Here is a 15,484-nt window from a genome sequence, read left to right on the forward strand (position 1 = left end):
AGCAGGAAAGCTGACTTCTTAAAGAAAGGGAAGGTCTTGCATCTGTGAGAACAGAGTAGTCAATTAGTAATTCTACAGTCATGCCAAAGTTATGTGATGATGTTTATGCAATAATGTCTTTAGATGGGCCTAGAGGAAGCTTAACGAGAGTAGGAGGCATGTGAGATAGATTCATTCACTGCCTCTGCTATAAGTCAAATACCTCATAGCATTACATTATGTTAATCTACAGCTATATCTGCTTCTGCATCTCTTTCATTCATCCTACAACCTTTATCACAGAGCGATCAGAAATGTCATAAGCAATTTTGCATATGGAAGAAATATAGTTGCACCACTTAATGGAATTTTATTTGGAAGGTATAAACCAAAAGAGATCAAAACAAATTATTTATCACAATAATTGATTTGTCTATATGACAGCACATAATAAATGCTAAAAGACCCGAGCAAAGCCAATCAAAGATAACAGTTTAGAAACTACTCTCTATTCTGCTAAAATCTGTCATATGCATTAGCACAAGGTTTCTACTTTTTCTTCTCCCTCCAAATTCTAGTATTTGCCAGTGTACTGAAATAGAATTAAATTTATACCAGAATGACAAGACAACTCTGTTATTCATGACTCTCTTTCTCTTCCAAATACCAGAAAATTTAATCACCCCATCTTAAAAAGAGCAGAAACAGGTATATATCTACATAGTAAAGATGTAGTAAAAGACAGTAGTGCATGGTTGACAGGAAGCAGAGGCAAAGAGTTTAAAAATATGAATCAGACACAGAATACCAGATTCCACAAAGTACTAAATTGCTCAAGTGTAAGGCTGGGCTCCTGCTAATGCCTGAATATCAAATATCTTAGAGACCTCTGCTCAAGGGTAAAAGCCTATTCCAAAGCCTATTACAGTCAATTTAGACTCTCTGCTGACACAAGAAACTTTCAGTTGTGCCTCACCTCCATAGCAATCTTGCTTCAGCCAGTTCAGGGAGTGAAACTTTTTCTCATTTCATTCTCTTTGAATCATATTTGGGAAACACAAAGTATTTCCCCACATCAGTCTGAGGCGGACAGAATATAGGTCCTCTTGGACTCGGATATGACATCTTGCTCCTGTGCCTCTGGGCCCCAAAGGTAGCCATCAGCTACCTTTCTTTTAAAATAAAAAATGCAGCTAGAGCACACAACTCTCTTTTTATTTTCTTAGAAGACCACCCATAAGGTTTTCTCCTTCACTTTTCCAAAGCTGTTTTTCATTGAGAACAATGTGTTTGCCCTTATATGTACCAGCCAGGAAAGGCTTTCATTAATAAGGTCAGTTCTGAAAATGCCTGTGTTCATTTTCACCAATAATTTCAAAGACAGGGGAATGTTTCTACATCTCTTTTCTTGCTGGTGGAATTCCAAAATTTTATGCGCACACACAATAGTATGCATAATATAGCTTCTGGGAATGTTTATGACAACTGGAGACCACAAAACCCGCCTAACAAGAATTGAATGTGCTTTGTCCAAACACAAGCGGAGACTTTGTCTGCCTGTGAGTCTACTTCTGAAAAGTCACATTTTCAGAAATGCACCTTTGGAGATGACTTGGGGAGTAAAAATGATATTTACAATAACATGCTATTTCTCCATTAAAAGAATACTTTCTCTCAAATGCTATCACTCATCATGCAATTGTTATGTCTGGGATAAAGTTTATCTCTATGCAGAACACAAGAGTATGTTTTACACAACTTTTCAATCTGCCTGCAGCTTATCTCAAGGCTTTGTGACAAACAGTTCTAACATTGGGTCAAAGCCAAACATCACCTCTTAGGACTACTTTCTTATGCAAATATTGATGTTTAATGTCACTGAGGAAATCTTTATGGAAATGTATTCACTCACATATCTAGCTTTGTGTACTTGATGAGATGCTGTGATAGGACTCTTGAGTTGGGCACAGTTTTGAGATGAGCCTGTCCAAACCTTTTCTAGAGTGAGAAAAAAGACAGATCTTCAAAACTGCATGACTTAAAAAAAAAAAAAGTGACTCGGAGAAAGCTCAGAGATCTTAGGTGAAGGAAATTAAAATAAAATTATTTGAAATCTTTCTCTTGCCCACTACAGTTTTCAGATTAAGATTTTGTTCCCAGTCAGCACTGGGATTCCTGTTACTTGGACAAACCTCCTTTTCCATTGCTTCTCTGTGTTTGCTCTCTGCTCTTCTAATGAGTGTCTGTCCATGCCGCAAACTCAGTCTTCCTTCTCATGCTTCCTCCATCAACCCAGGGAGCCTGTCCCAGCTTGTGGCATGGATATGGATATCCTCATTTGCTTTCAAGGAAATACAATCTCTCCTTCCAAGGGGTCCTGTCTCATCTCAAGCTCAGTAGTTCAGACAATGTGAGCTCATGGAATTATCTCTTACCTATCACTAAGACCTTTCTATCATATATTGTATATAACACATAATAATCACAGAGTGAAAAAAAAGTTTAAACATGGAAGCATGAAGCGTTATTTCATCTGAATTTATTTCAAATCTGTGTAAGCCCATGTCCTGGTTTCGGCAGGGATAGAGTTAATTTCTTTCCTAGTATCTGGTACAGTGCTGTGTTTTGGATTTAGCATGAGAACAAAGTTGATAACGCACCGATGTTTTAGTTGTTGCTAGGTAATGCTTACACTAGCCAAGGACTTTTTAGTTTTCCGTGCTCTACTGACTGAGAAGGCTGGAGGTGCACAAAGAAGCTGGGAGGGGGCACAGTCAAACTGGTCAAAGAAACATTCCATACCATGGAACGTCATGCTCAGCACATAAACTGGGGAAAGCTGGCCGGGGGGGCCGCTGCTCGGGGACTGGCTGGGCATCGGTCGGTGGGTGGTGATCAATGGTACTGTGCATCACTTGCTTTGTGTATTATTATTATTATCATATTATTATTATTATCATTTTATTTCAATTATTAAACTGTTTTTATCTCAACCCACTTGTGCTCTTCCAATTCTCTCCCCCATCCCACCGGGGGTGGGGGGGGGAGTGAGTGAGCGGCTGCGGGGTGCTTAGCTGCCGATTGAGGTTAAACCACGACAGCCCATTAATCAAAATAGCTACCCAAACTAACACTTCATATGTGGAGTATTCCACAGACAAAACTAACATAGCAAAGTGTACCTGAAATACCTGCCTAACTTAAAATTGCTGTATGTCTGCAAAAGCTCATAGTTCAACATTTTATTTCCAAATTGGACTTTCAAGTGAATAAAAGTTAATTGTATGCACAAAAGGTCCCTCTCTGCTCTCTCTCTTCCTTTTGTCTTGTAAGAAATAAAATGAGCAGATTTTCCTATAATTTTTTTTTGCTGTTTTAATCATAAGACATTTAACAGGGTGGTCTACTCCTTTCAATCCTAGAGCAGTTGTTCAGGGAGCAGGGAGGTAGGGCTGGATTCGGCTGCCCATATTTGATTATCAGAGCCAGCTGGAAAGGGGTCAAATGGTGCCTATAAAGGACTGAGAAAACTCAGCTGTAAAAAACAGCAGGAGGTAGTTTGGCTCCTGTGGTTGGCCCTGAAGTAGTGGGAGCACACAAGAAAAAGCAGTGAGGATGCTACAAATTGTTTAGTAAAGATTAGTTTTCCTTTCTGCATGTGTGTGTACGTACGTACGTACCGGTGGGTGGGCGGGTTAGTTGGTCTTCATATCACTGTGTCTGAGCCATAAAATATTTGTTTGAGGAAAATGTCTGAAAGAAGTACAAGAATGTTGTCAGTCTTTCCTTGCCTGGAAAGGTAGACTAGTAAAGAAGTTTAAAATCAGTGGTACTCATTCTATTTATGACTGGGAGTTGTGGACTCAGCTTCATATGTATAAGAAAGAAATGTATGCACCTGCAATAGGAATTTCAGAAGGGATTAATAATGTTGGGTGCTTAAACTTTTGATGCCCCTCTTGAGAATCTTTAAAAAGCCTGACTTTTTTTTTTTTTTAGTGTATTTTCTGTGATGCTAGAAAGTCAGCTTAAAAAGCAGGAAAAAAACCTTGATGCTAAATCATATAATTTATTTTATGTTTTTGTGGCTTAGAGATAAATTCTGGGTCTTTTCCACATCTAAAGTTAAAAAGCATAGTCTCTTTAACACACAAATTTAATTGAAAACTTTAGTATGGAGAATGCTTTTCTGTCCAGATGACAAAGCTCTAAAAATACAGCTGTTGCCATATCTCTGGAAAGTGTTGATAGAACTTTAACAGAAGCATTGCAATAATATTTTAATATCACTCTAATTCTACTATAATTAAGAATATGCTTTCTTCAGCTGTTGTATGTTGGAGTCAATAGTTTAGTTATGCATATACATATCACAGGAAATAGAGAAACTTTGGATTTAAAGTGTTTTAAAACCAGTTCTTTTCTTTACTTGTTTTAAGAAAAAAAATAAACATTGTCCAGAGAGGACTGGATTAGCAGGATGTTCACAGAGCTAGTGTAGTGATTAATAAAGCTCTAGGAGAATTGGAATGCTAAACCTGTTTAATACTCCTAGGACACTCTCTGTCGTCTTCCCAAATAATTGATTAGGATCAGTTTAAGAAAGGATAAAATGCAAGAATCCATAGAGGTATCTATTATTAATTCTGTCTCGGTTTACTTTTTAAATGGTCTATGTTAGCCTCTACAGATCTAGGTCTGTTAGATTTGATGGGTTTGCACCAAGTTTGGGTCTTGCTTCCATAGCTCATTGAAATGTCTTCCACTTCCTTCACTGGGTTTTGTTCAGGTTTTAACACAAGGCAGAGTAAGGTCTGAAATTTGTCTTTAGCCTGAAAAAAACAAAAACCCTAAAAAAAAAAAAAAAAAGTACCCCTGGAGAGCAAATCAGCAGCTATTGTATGATTTAAAAAGAAAAAGAGAGAGAGAAAGAAAAGACTGACTTATAAACTTTTTTCCCTTTAGCAGATAAGGTAATTTATTTCATTTTAAATCATTGACAGTCTAGGTTACAGGAGATCAACTCTTGTATTTTTGAGATATTAATTTTTTTTTTCTAATTACTTTAATTGTGCATGTTGGCTTCTGTTTGACAGCTGATGTGAACAAGTTCACAACACTGGTTTCTTCCATTGGATGAAGTTTTTTTTCTGCCAGTTCTTTAAAACTAGAGGTTAGATTGTCTTTCAACAAACTTCTTGTAATACATTTGTATAAGAAAAGTATCCCGTATATCTCATTTTCTTCTTCCTTATTTCAAAAAATATTTTTAGCGTGGTTTATCCTGTGTCAATCACATTTAGAAAGCCAGAGCACTTCAGTGAAACTGTAAATCATGATCCAAATATAGAAAAAAATTTTTTAAACTATACTCACATGTAACAAGCAAGACCTTGCATAATTTTACGTGAGAATGTTACTAACTTATTTGCCAAGGAATGTTAGGCATTGTGCAAGCACATATTAAAACACAAGATGTATCCTCCAAATCTGTAGGGTCCCATAGCATCTGCCATCAGAAATATAACCGAGTTAACCAACACAGTCCATGTGTTCCAAATAGAAATCTTTAATTTAAAATGTTCAGTGAAATGAACCAACTGTAGACCAAACTGGGTTTAGTTCCATTTGGACTTGATCTTTCATGGATAAATTCCACACAGAGAGTATTGAAAAGTATTTTTCTCTGTTCATCCATAGCCCAGTAACTCTTTAGCATCTCTTGATCCAGAATGTACTCTAGGTCCCAGAGCAGGAAACTGCAGCCCAGGGTGTTTGTGTTCATGTGATAGGCATCAGGCAGTGGTAAGTTTGTCATATTGCCAGCAGAAGTTATGTGCCAGTGCCTGGAAGGTCCATTTATGTGAGCAAATTTCATGTTAATGAGTTGTAGAAAGTCTTATATATTTTACATTTAGCTTGTTTTCCTCCCCCTTTTCAGAGGAAAAAAAAAAAAAAGGAACAGACTGGATGGAGAAAGGGCGTTTCATATAGTCTGAGGTTAATGTAGGAAGGTGAATTGTCTGAGTTTTTCCAGCGAAGAGTGAGGCTCTTTTACAGCTGAAGTTTAAAGTTAGGTGCTCCGAGCTACTTCAATATGAACTTGGCTTTCTGATCAAATTTCCTTGGCCGGAGTTAGCCTTTGTGGATGCCCACATACGTGTCTGAGTAGACCTGCGAGTCCAAAAAGTGCATAGTAGTTCTGCCTAGCTCCTAGGCACGGGCAACCTGACATCTGTGTTACAGCGTTCTGGCTAATGTAAGATCAGGTTCCCTGGCATGTGCTCTCGCTTGCTGCTTTTTTGCCATAGGGTTATTTATGCAATGCTCCACACCTGTGCTGTGTGTTATTCGCACAGCACTGCAAAACTGCATGTCCCCTCTCCAAACAAGCGTTCCCCCCTCCCCTTTTCCTAAGCAGGAGTAACTGAGTGGGCCAAAGTAAAACCATGCTATAATGTTTCAAAAAGTGAAACTAATTTGGTTCAATGTCTTATGTCTAGGCTTGCCTTTATAAGGAGATGTAACTTCATTCCAAAGATTGATGTATTTAGAGGGGGTTGGGGGGGGGGGGGTTTCTATTAATGAGACAATCCTAACAAACTGCAGTTGCAAACCAAGATGACTTCACTTCATTACAGCAAAAAGGCTGATATTCTATACAAGAGCAATCTGACTGTGTTTCATCACAAGCCCCCTGCCATGCACTTTCCCAAATCGTATTAAATTTAGAATGTTCCCTGTTATATAGTCAAGGCTTTGGATGCTTTAAAGCAATATTATGGTAATTGATTATGTTCTTATTTACTTTTCAAAACATGTAGGTAAGCTTTTATGTTCTTTTTTAATGTAAATTAGTTGTATTTTTCAAATATAAAATTATTTTCCTCTAGGAGTATCAAAAGAGACATCAATCAAACTGGATAATTTTGCTTTGACCATTAAACACTTGTGGCTGTGTGAGGTAAGCTTTTTTCCTCCCTCTCTCCCACTGTCTCCCCCCCTTCTCCTCCCCCTCTCTTCTCTCTCTTCCTCCCTCTTTCTCTCTCTTTCACGTATTCAAATAAGTTAAAGCTAACTGTTTGTTCCTGTTTGTTTCCCAGTAATGAAGACTTCTGTGCAAAATTACTATGTTCCTTAAAGATCCTAACTAGTACTCTGAAATTTATTTAAAGGATTAGAATGTTAGTTTTGATTAATTTTCTGTTAAAACCTCAGCTAGAAGTTTATATAGACACAGCTGATTTGATGGAGACAGATAGAAACCATGCTTATAATAAGGTATAGGTGCAGTCCATGATGTGCCCTACAGTTCTGGTCCTTGGTATGTGTCCTGACAATGTCATGCCTGCTTACTGAGGTGGGACCCAGCTCATTAGGATGCCATTGTACATTTTGCTTTTATTTGGGAAATTTCAGTGGATGGGTACGCCAGGGTCCCTCCCTCCTGGGGAGGTGAGAATTGAGATTACTGTATTTCTGCCTCAGGGTCAGATGTGTCCAGAGTGTGAATGTGTGATAGGACTGTAGGTACACTACAGCTCTGAACTGTAAATGCTGTTTTCACACGCGGTACACTTTTTGTTCTGGAGGAAGCAACATTTACAATTGTTCACTCTTGCAAGTTAAGCTCTTGGCTGGCTATTTGCATGTCTGAAATAGTTTCAGGTGTAAGACCTCAGATACTGCATCTATGGCTGATTTGAGAAGCACAAATTTTGAAGGTGAAAACTTCAGATGGAAAAGGAAAACCATAAGGTCTTCTAGTACCCTCACAAAACCTGTGCACATCTGGAGATTCATTACTGAATACCCCTGTATTTGTTAATGTTTCTGTCTTTATAGGAATTGTGACTGTCTATGGGGTAATTTCACTTGTGTGAACCCTGGGGTAATTATGGTTACTATTCATAGACTCTTCTCACAGAGGTAGGCTTTGAGTATGAGTTCTATTTAGACATTCTGAATTATTTTCTGGAGCAGCCTCTTTTACCTAATTACAGTGCACTCATTGTACAGATGAAGCCTAATGTTAAATGGTATGAGTACTTGTTTGGAGTTGCATCCTTCCACTATGTGCTTTGGTAAAAAGACTAAAGCACTTCACCTCTTTTCTTGGAGAATTTTGTTTTTCATCCTATGTACCAGCTGCTGCATATTAAGCAAGGTGCACCAGGGTCTTCTCATATTCCTGTCCTTTCCTCCTGGAGTTACATTCACAGTGGGGGAAAAAGGAGGGGAGACTTCTCCCTCCCTTGCAAATCCAAGAAAGAGTTGTGATAATTTAGCCCTAAGTGTTTAAGCCATGGTCCAGTGCTGCTGAATCTAACTGAGCTTGGCATCATTTGAAGGAGCTTGCTGAAGTGTGAAAGACACTGACGTGGCTATGATTAGAAAGTATTGAAAAATTATAGACCACGCTGCAAGAGGCCCTTGTTCAGGTGGATGAGGTCAAGGCAGGTTAACACACAACGAACACTTTTGTAGTTGATGCTTGTGTGCATCAAGCAAAGACATAGTAAGAGCTGTTTTATCGCGTCTATCCTCTCCTTCACCTTACTGGCCAGACTACAATTGGCAGAACAAATTTTGCAGTCATAAAAGTTGATCTTCCTATTTATACTTTTAGAAGGGGTTATGCATTGGCAGGAGCCCTTCTCTGTACCTACTTCTCTCTATCCTATGCCTTTGATGTAAGTTTTTTATTCCTGGCTAGCTGAGAACCTAAGCAATAACAAAGAAGAAAAATAGAGAATGGGGTATATGATGTAACCCAACAGAAAACACAGGTGACTAAAATTCGAGGGGTATGTTAAATTTTAAGGAGATTCCTGCTTTCTTGAGCAACTGTTCCCATATCTTAATTGTACCTATTAAAAAAAAAAAAAGTAATATAAAGGTTTTACTTCGGGTTCATTTAAAAGTAAAAGCAGTATGTTAGCAAGTGGCGAACTTCCAAGTTAACTACACACTTTAGGATGGGATGAATGTCACTTCCAACACTCTGAAACTATGGTTGACCTCAATGTATAAATATTTTTTGATACTCAATAATATTTTAGCCCCATTTTCATGGCTGTATCCCAGACTATAGATGAAAGCTAAGTATCTGTTTTCTTTTTTTGGCAACAATGATGTCCTGATTTTTCCAATCTAAATTGCCCTCCAGGGCACTAATAAAACAAGTCATGGCTCACAAAGTAAATTTCCTGTGTACTAATTGAAAACGGTTTCAAATTTATTAGGGCTTCAATCATCTTCCCAAGATCTAATGCTTGTGTTCACAGTAGTCAATATGACTGTTAATATATTTACCTGAAAGGTGAAAGAAGTATTAAAAATAATTCTCAGGCATTTTAAAATAGGGGGAGATAAAAATACCAAAAACAGAAAACCACACATTTCATATAGTTGAATGTGGTTTAAAACAACATCTGAAACTGAGTGCTCATTCTCATGAAATATTTGGTTTTACTGTGCTGCCAAAACCTTTCCTATATGTGTTCCCAGACGTTGGCTGTAATGCATGATCTACTAGAATTTGCTGGTAGACCTTGTTCTAAGATGGTAGAAAAGGTAGGAAAATGACAACATTGGTTTCTTCTTTTTGCTAGGTTTCTCTTTGTCCTGTAAAAACTGCAGAGGATGGAGAGAAAAGGGCTGCTGAAATGCTCCAACTTTCTCCCCCTTCAAACCACACCACAAAGAAGTGTAAGCGCTATGCAAACCATCCCCCAACAACCCACAGAGAGTCCGCCTTCTGCTCTGTGCTTCCTCTCTCCAAAATATTGTACTGGGAGGAAGGGCACTTGTCAGATTTTCTGGCACCACATTTCATAGCAGAGTTCCTCTAGCAAGAGAACCACAACCTCTTGTGCAGACTGAATTAATCATATGACAAAAGCATTTGGCCTCCATGTGGATGAGGGCTGGCTGGAAAACTGGAACTCTGGTTTCTGAAAGATTTCAGGGTTTGGGGATTTGTTTTATTTTCTTCATCATGCTAAATCAAATTGTGTAAAGGAAAAACAGGATAGAAAAAAAAAAAGAAAGAAAAAACCCCAAACCTCTAAACCCCTACCTCCTTATTTTTGTAGTAATACTGATATGAGAATGCTCTAAAATAACTCAATAGTTATGAAAATCACCTATGATTAAAAAGCAAAACAAAACAAAACTTTCTCTCATGTCTCTGATAAATCCTGGAATAAAATCAGTCTCTTTTCAATGCTTTTATTGCAACTGTTTAGTTTCGTGAAAATTCTTATATCTTGGGCCAGGGTCTGGCTGGCTTGATGGTGATAAAAGAATGAAATTTCTATGGAGGTTCATTCTATATCTCAGGGGATGTGGGAGACTGCAGTTCAAACCTCACCCTTTTTTTGATTCATGGTGATCCCTCAAGAGGGGATGAGGCAAAGCCCTGTTTGTGAAGTGTCTCCAAGGATGTCGCTCTCCGTGTGCTCTATATCCTTGGAGAGATACAGTATTTCTGACTGCTGTTCCACATTTATATAAATTATCTTCACCAGACCATGACACACATGCATTAATCTCTGTTCTCATGTTTTGTCTAAGTAAAAGTACAGTCAAGGCAAATGGACTTCTTTGGGATATTCTGTGATGGATCTATCTGAGAAAAGTTTCAAATTAAAATGTTCTTGAAAATTATTAGTTTTCATTAGGGGGAAAAAAAATTGTTCTGATGAATCATAATTTTTTGATAGAAAAGGGACTTTGCTGGAGACATCCCAACCAGCTGTAATGCAGATGGCCTTTTCCCCTTGTATGTGCCCTGAAAGCTGCAGTTGGACAACAGCAGTTCTCATGAGATGGGTTCCAGCACTGGTGGTTGTTTTTATGTGCTGCCATACCTACTCTGCCTTTCCCATTCCAACACAAGAAGCAGCACTCAAAGCCTGCGATCCCTATTTTACTCAGTTCCAACTCTAAACACTGTGGCTTGGGCTTCTCTCTGCTTACAGAGGTATGTTCTCAACTAGTATACCTAAGGGGACTACATTAATATCTGCTAGCTATTTTATCCAGCCACAGTTTCTCTGTCAAGATTCATGTTCATGGCAAAGACAGCAGAAGACCAGATGAGCAACAGTTGAATGCTATAAACTAATTCCCAGATGTAGAAGAAACTAGTTGTAATGGCTGTATCGTACATGTGGAAATTAAGTCTAAACATACTGCAGTCCCCATACGCTTGTGAACCAATTAAAATGTCAGTCATGACAGCAGCATAGTAGATACTGTGTTTCTCCTTCTGTTCTCTTGTATGCATATCTTTTTGGTATGTTTGTGATAGTTAATGAAAAGAAAAAAAAGAAATACGATATAGATATTTCACCATCATATGCTTTCTGCTATGCTTAGTACAATACTACACGTAATTCCAAGAACTTTAAGAGATACCCACTGAACTCCAGTAATTCTAATTTCTTTCAAACCATTCTAAGCAGTAGTTGCACTTTTTTGGTTTTACATATTAGTTTTGTCCTATAAAGATGTAGTAGATAATTTATCATTTTACAAATGTTAGAATATATAATCCATGTTTTATGCAGATACATCTTTTTTCTTGGCAGGATTGTACCCCAGAAAGATGGAGTCAGAATGATGATGTGATTATGAAATCTGTCAAGAGTTAGTTAATACTTAATGGGAAAAATCTTGACACCCATTCTGTAGATTCTCCCAGATATGAGCCTAGTTTTGAAGTCATAGCAAAAATATTTTTTGTTCTAATGGACAATTTATACAGAAATGACAACAGGTCTGATTTTCAGTTTTATCTCACATCAGTATGGGAGAGTAAAAGAGCTTCAAAGTTAGCATAAATTATGTCCACTTTTGTGCCATTTACAGTGATTGAAGAGTGTAAAGGTTGGTTGGGGTTTTTTATTTTAAAAATCCAGATGATTAAAACTGAGTCCTCGAATACAGGTTATTTTATATTCATCAGAGAAAGTAACATTTTCAGTTCTCCTTTTCAAATGTTCAGTTTCTTCATTAGCTTCCCTACTGCAAAGCAAGGGGGGAAAAGAACATTATTTTAGAGGGCACTGAGGTTGTGAGAAGAAAGGGTCACAGTATCACTGTCCTGCATACTAACATGCCTTGATGAGCAGGGCTGCTATATTCAGCGACAGGCCGTTATCTTTCAGTGAAGTTTAGCGTTATAAGCAAGTTTTTATTTTCTTTGTCTTTAGAAGGGAAGTATTCTTGCACCAAAGCCATAGTCTCAGTTGCCCAACCTGGAGTTTATTGAAAATGCTGGCAATTGAATGTTTTTCTTACACTGAAGAGTCAATGACTTTTGTTTCTGAGACTTCTTCCATTTCTGCTGCAAATTCTGATGCTTTATATTCTGGTTCCAAAGTACTGTCATGTATCTGCCAGTCCTCACACAGTGTGCATCTAAAGTATTTTCTTTTCCATGCAGAGAATTTGGTAAGCCAACATACATGGGTCTAAATGAAAAACAGCAAAAAACCCCCTATATTTGTGTAATGCAGAGGATGATTCAGTCTGGTTAGTGAGCAGCAAACACTTGAGAAATCATTTCCTAGGTTTAGCAGACTAAGGCTCAACTGCCCATGTTCAGAAAAAGTTAAAGGCTGTGATTATATGTAGATGGAAAATGAAGTCACTGATTTCCCTCTTCCCTTCCATATCTTATCTTTGCATCACTTTACTGGTTTTCAAATGGGTATTTGCAAAATCAACCACATCCTTTCTGTGTGATCTTTCTTATCAAGAATGTGATTGTGCAATGTGAGTTTCTGGACTAGTGTGATCCTGAAGGGGGTAGTTTAGGGGTCCTTTGTTTCTGCTACCTTTCCTTACATTGTTGCTTTTCTCCTTCTTCCAGCTGAGCTTTGCTGCTTTCTGCTCTTCTCTTTGTCACATGTCTGGGCTGCAATTTTGGGCTTAATTATGGTGGGTTTTTTTTGCCAGGATTTGAGAAATGGAAGGAGAGAAATGCTAATAAAAGATGACTCTAATGTTACAGATCAGTATCTTGTGTACTGTCATAGTCATTTGTGCTTGTTGAAAAACAGTTACAAATACTTAGTGTATTTTGATGGTATCGTCCTACTTCCTGATAGGAGTTAATCTACCAAGTTTGGTTACTTTTTTGGAGGTCCTACCTGAAAGCTAAATTTACAGGAACATTGTCTAAATCTCATTTCTGAAGGTTCCTTGAAATGGGATGGGAAAATTAAAATGACATTGAGCATTCTTAATAGCAGACGAGTTTGGTTTCATGGGTTTGGTCTCTAGTACCTTTTACAATTACTTAATTCAATTAGCTGCTTTAATATTATGAGATTCGCTGAAGGAGAACCCCTGCTTAGATAAATAAAGAATAGAGTTTATCACCAGATATCATAGAAAAATAGCTAGACACCACTTCAAAAGATTTTAGTACTGGGAAGCAATACTTAAGAACATTAAAAATTGCTCTGAGGTCACCAGTGCATTTCTGTTCCTCCAACACTTCTATTTGTTTCAGTGGGGGTCCAAATATTTTGGAATCTGAATTGCATACTAATGCTGATTAGAGAACTCTTAAGAAAATAAGCTATACCTTATCCTATTACTTTAGAGCTCTCATGAAACATTTCCCCCAAGAAAAAAACACTCATCAATCTATGTAAATTTCAGAATAGCATTGCATATTTTAATGATATATTAGGCACAGGCAAAAAAGGGTGAAAAAACCAAAAGTAGTAGTATGTATTCCAATTTATAGCTTAAACTTCTATAAAGTTGTTTGGAAGAACTTCTGCTACATTTATCTCCCTATTGTTTTTCCTTTTGTCTCTACATTCCTATGTTAGGAATTAGGCCTGAGAGGGAAAACTATACTTTTAGCCTAGCCAGGGGCCAAGTACCAATCGGTCTATCTGAACATTCCTCTTCAGTTAAAGGCAAACCTCACTCTAATAGAAAATCTCAGCTATGTCCCAGGACAATGCTACTTCAAAGGTCAACATGTCATTCATATCTAAACTTCAGGGACATAGTAAAAGTGACATTTGAAACCACAAGCGACAATGTTTCCTTGGGATTTTTTTAACATGTAACCAGGAGTGGCTGCAGGGAGTCATACAGTTAGAAATAAAATGTGGACTCAACCTAGAGAGAGGCGTACAAAAGGAAAGCAAAAGCAAGGCAATTTATGCAAGGAAAAAATGTTTCTAAAATGCCAAAAGAACATTAGTTGCTATTCTGTTCTCAATATATGGTAGCTGGATTCAAGGGGGAAATACAGATTTTTAGGAATGTCAGCATGAAGATAAACATCACACTAGTAGGTCAAGGGGTTGGGGAAGAGGATATGTTCACCACATTTTCTGGCTTTCTGCCCTACCTATGAAGCTGAGCGTAGTTATACAACAAGTTCTATGTGGTTATGATAATCACATTTAGAGACATATTGGCTATTTTGTTATTAAAAAAGTACATCTGTATCTCTCCAGGAGGAAATGCAGATTTGCTTCTGAGCCAGCTGACACAGCAAAATGGAAATCTGTACTGTCCCTTACTCAGCTGCACAGAGATCCTTTTCTCACTGCCTTCTATTTTGAGTCAGTGTAGGATGAACTTAGTAGTTACTTAATTTGTGCTGACTGCTTTGAAGAACAGCTTGGATAGGTCTTGGATAAGTGACTATTTTTTTCCTTTTTCATTCTTTTAGTATAATTTCTTAGTTTTACTTGATTTGTAATACAATAAAAAAAGAGATAAGTTTCATGGGACTCAGATAGAGCTTATTTGTATTGTACATTGCTATACACTTTATCCTACCATGAAGAATATATGTTACATATAAATGTGTTACCTCTAAAGAGATATCTGCTTGGAATTCAATGCCATCAAATTTAGGGAGAATTCGGACTGAGACACTTATTTGTCCCAGAAAAGGTCCCTGTAATTTGACATACATCTGAGCTTGTTTTAAAATGGGATGTACCTGTTGGTTTGATTCTATCTTTTCTGTTCTTTAGTCTGAAGCATGCTTGTACAAGGTATTCTTTACGCACTCTCATCTCTACTTATAATCTTCCTTGAAAATAAAAAAAAAAGTACCTCCACTTCTCATAATAAGAGACATCTAGAATAGACTCACGAGGCAACTTGTGATTGCTTCTGCTATCCACTTTTAAAAGAAGTTACACAGGCATCAAATCTTCTCTTTCCATCAGCTCTTGTGCCTATTCTCCTGTTAAGATTTGTCTTTACAATTACAAACTGGGAAATGAACTGCCTATAATTATGCACAATGATCAAGAAACAGAGTATTTTAGTAGAAGCCTCTGTATCTTGTTCTGATATAGATACTAAGTAACAATTTAGGAATGCTGCACAAACAAATGAAAACATATTCTCAACTCCCCTCTCAGTGAGGCACTGGCAGTCATTGATTTCCCTTTACCCTTCTTGTCTTCTGAATAGGAGTAGACAATTAAGCAATCTTAGCTTTTTC

The sequence above is a fragment of the Pygoscelis adeliae genome, unplaced genomic scaffold, assembly GCF_000699105.1.
Source record: "Pygoscelis adeliae isolate BGI_AS28 unplaced genomic scaffold, ASM69910v1 Scaffold306, whole genome shotgun sequence".
Taxonomy (NCBI): Eukaryota; Metazoa; Chordata; class Aves; order Sphenisciformes; family Spheniscidae; genus Pygoscelis; species Pygoscelis adeliae.